The 4,305-nt window shown below is 32.7% G+C and overlaps 1 protein-coding gene across 1 annotated transcript in view; it reads right to left on the reverse strand.

The window, feature by feature from the left end:
• The window catches only part of LOC106471076 (myophilin-like), a 15,392-nt gene that overhangs the window by 10,335 nt on the left and 752 nt on the right, over positions 1–4,305 (reverse strand). The gene's annotated exons all lie outside the window — the stretch shown is intronic.

The raw sequence follows: 4,305 nt of genomic DNA on the forward strand, positions 1-4,305 counted from the left end.
CTGACATTACAGAGTGGACATAGTTATACTAATTCTGAACTCTAACAACTATAGTTTCACATATCGACCTCTTAGATCTGACATTACAGAGTGGACATAGTTATACTAATTCTGAACTCTAACAACTATAGTTTCACATATCAACCTATTAGATCTGACATTACAGAGTGGACATAGTTATACGAAACCTGAACTCTAACAACAGGTTGATATGTGAAATTATAGTTGTTAGAGTTCAGGTTTTGTATAACTATGTCCACTCTGTAATGTCAGATCTACTAGGTTGATATGTGAAACCATAATTAGATCTGACATTACAGAGTGGACATAGTTATACGAAACCTGAACTCTAACAACTATGGTTTCACATATCAACCTATTAGATCTGACATTACAGAGTGGACATAGTTATACGAAACCTGAACTCTAACAACTATGGTTTCACATATCAACCTATTAGATCTGACATTACAGAGTGGACATAGTTATACGAAACCTGAACTCTAACAACTATGGTTTCACATATCAACCTATTAGATCTGACATTACAGAGTAGACATAGTTATACTAATTCTGAACTCTAAAAACTATAGTTTCACATATCAACCTATTAGATCTGACATGACAAAGTGGACATAGTTATATTAAATCTGAACTCTGTCTGGTATAGTTTCATATGTCAATCTGTTGGATCTGACATTACAGAGTGGACATGGTTATACTAAATCTGAACTCTGACCGGTATAGTTTCATATATCGACCTGTTGGATATGACATTACATAGTGGACATAGTTATACTAATTCTGAACTCTAACAACTATAGTTTCACACATCGACCCATTGGATCTGACATGACAAAGTGGACATAGTTATATTAAATCTGAACTCTGTCTGGTATAGTTTCATATGTCAACCTGTTGGATCTGACATTACAGAGTGGACATGGTTATACTAAATCTGAACTCTGACCGGTATAGTTTCATATATCGACCTGTTGGATCTGACATTACATAGTGGACATAGTTATACCAAACCTGGACTCTGATCGGTATAGTTTCACGTGTTGACATGCTGTGTTGGACATTACAAAGTGTACATAGTTATACCAAACCTGGACTCTGATCGGTATACTTTCACGTGTCGACATACTGTGTTTGACATTACAAAGTGTACAGAGTTATTCCAAACCTGGACTCTGATCGGTATAGTTTCACACATGCTGTGTTTGACATTACAGAGTGTACAGAGTTATACCAAACCTGGACTATGATCGGTATAGTTTCACACATGCTGTGTTTGACATTACAGAGTGTACATAGTTCAAACTTCACCTTAGGCTTATCAGCAATTTATGTTAGATAGTTCTACAGTTTATGTTCAAGTGTATTACATAAGCGCTGTAGCATGCATTACGTAGCAAAGTCACTACGATAGCCAAATGAGAACCAGGGTTTTTATGTATTACCAGGTTTCACACATTTAATTTCGTTGTTACAAGACTATAATGTACAAAGGAGTTTTTATAAGAAACTATCACCGTTTATCGATTCTATTGCTTTCCCGGCCTCACGTTCCACAGCAATTATCACTATTTAAATTTAAACGTTAACGTGATGGCGAACAGATAAACACGAGATATCTTATCAGTAGACCAAAGACTGTTTTAATACAGTCGTAAAGTTTAAAATACATGTGGATCAAGTATCCCACAATCTTTTTAAAAACGGTGATAAGTGTTTGACATAAATCAAGTGTCTGATTTGATGTGTAACACATTAAATCTTCATGTAACATGTACGGGAACTTCCAGTTTAAAGACGTGATAACAGAACTAGTCGTGTGAATTAATTTGAGAACATGTACAGGAACAGAATGAGTTTAATGAAGTTAGCTCGCGAACGTAGATGAAAATGTCCAGAAGTATATTTACAAGAAATGACTATAAAAGATAAGCATAAAAAAATCTACATTTACGTAGGAAATAACTGTGCATTTTTTTACTCGTGTTTATTATTACACTTTGGAAAAAGTACATAAGTTTACTTCTTTGAAATAATTACTCGTGTTTATTATTACACTTTGGAAAGTACATAAGTTTACTTTTTTGAAATAATTACTCGTGTTTATTATTACATTTTGGGAAAGTACATAAGTTTACTCCTTTGAAATAATTACTCGTGTTTATTATTACACTTTGGAAAAAGTACATAAGTTTACTTCTTTGAAATAATTACTCGTGTTTATTATTACACTTTGGAAAAGTACATAAGTTTACTCCTTTGAAATAATTACTCGTGTTTATTATTACACTTTGGAAAAGTACATAAGTTTACTCCTTTGAAATAATTACTTGTGTTTATTATTACACTTTGGAAGAGTACATAAGTTTACTCCTTTGAAATAATTACTCGTGTTCATTATTACACTTTGGAAAAGTACATAAGTTTACTTCTTTGAAATAATTACTTGTGTTTATTATTACACTTTGGAAAAGTACATAAGTTTACTCCTTTGAAATAATTACTCGTGTTTATTATTACACTTTGGAAGAGTACATAAGTTTACTTCTTTGAAATAATTACTTGTGTTTATTATTACACTTTAGAAAAGTACATAAGTTTACCCCTTTGAAATAATGTCCGAAAAAAGACCCCAATATATATTTTTTCTAGGCTGCATATATAATCTACTGATACTGAAACCCATTCAGCAACTTTAAGTAGGGTTTGTCTTTGCATATAAATATGCACAAATGTTCCGCAGGTGGCGCTGCGTTAGACCTTATAGGTGAGCTTCAACTCGAATATACTTGTTGTGTTTGACTTCTTATAAAAAGCCAGTAGAATCTTGACTTTGAATGATAATTTATTCTTTAGATTCTTGTTATGAAGACGATGTGTAATAAACATATACACAGAAACACATATATCTAATATTTCGAAATGTTTAACTTGTATATATCTGATAAAAAGTCAAATAAAGGAAAATATTCTTTAAACATTGTTCTTCAAACAGTCTAATAGATATGATCTTTCGAGGTTATTTCCTCCCCTTTCATTTTCTAATAGATATGATGTTTCGAGGTTATTTGCTCCCCTTTCATTTTCCAATAGATATGATGTTTCGAGGTTATTTCCTCCTCTTTCATTTTCCAATAGATATGATGTTTCGAGGTTATTTCCTCCCCTTTCATTTTCCAATAGATATGATGTTTCGAGGTTATTTCCTCCCCTTTCATTTTCTAATAGATATGATGTTTCGAGGTTATTTCCTCCCCTTTCATTTTCTAATAGATATGATGTTTCGAGGTTATTTCCTCCCCTTTCATTTTCTAATAGATATGATGTTTCGAGGTTATTTCCTCCTCTTTCATTTTCCAATAGATATGATGTTTCGAGGTTATTTCCTCCCCTTTCAAATTTTAATAGATATGATGTTTCGAGGTTATTTCCTCCCCTTTCATTTTATAATAGGTATGATGTTTCGAGGTTATTTCCTCCCCCTTTTTCCAACACTTTCGTTTTCTAATAGATATGATGTTTCGAAGTTATTTCCTCCCCTTTCATTTTCTAATAGATATGATGTTTCGAAGTTATTTTTCCCCCTTCCTCACTTTCATTTTCCATGAAACTTTACGTTTGAATCAACTGTCTCACTTATACATTTCTGAGAAACATTTTCAGTATGTAAAATGACATAGATTAAGTTATTCACATTATCCGAGAGCGTCCTACACATCGTCATGAAACATTCCAAATCTCTATATTTTTATTTTATTTTAATAAATCTGCTCATTTTTGTTTAAAAGGACTATATACACTACATTTCTTTAATGTTAAATTTAAAGCCCAGTTATTGAAGTATCATCGGGATTCGAAACCATATAGTCGATACACTGAGTAGGGAATGTTTAGTTTTTCACGTAAAAGTCATAGATATTAAAAATTTAGCAAACACTATTGTAAAAAAAAAGTAGTGAAGATGGCCATGAGACTTTAATTTGTAAAAGAATCAAACAATATCTCACTCTGAGTCTTCTGGCGAGTCAGCTATAAATTTAGATTTACAATTATAATATCCAGTTAGCCTATTGTGAAGTTTTGCGTTAAAACAACAATAACTTCCCAACCAGGGCAGCTACGAACCTGGAAAAAATCAGGAATGTACAAGTGATGCAGATCGAACTGCCAGAACCCTGAGAAAGAAAGGATTGGTATGTATTATGAATTTCCCGCAAAGCTACACGAGGGCTATCTGCGCTAGCCGTCCCTAATTTAGTAGTGTAAGACTAGAGGGAAGGCAGC

The sequence above is a fragment of the Limulus polyphemus genome, unplaced genomic scaffold (genome assembly GCF_000517525.1).
Source record: "Limulus polyphemus unplaced genomic scaffold, Limulus_polyphemus-2.1.2 Scaffold4393, whole genome shotgun sequence".
Lineage (NCBI taxonomy): Eukaryota > Metazoa > Arthropoda > Merostomata > Xiphosura > Limulidae > Limulus > Limulus polyphemus.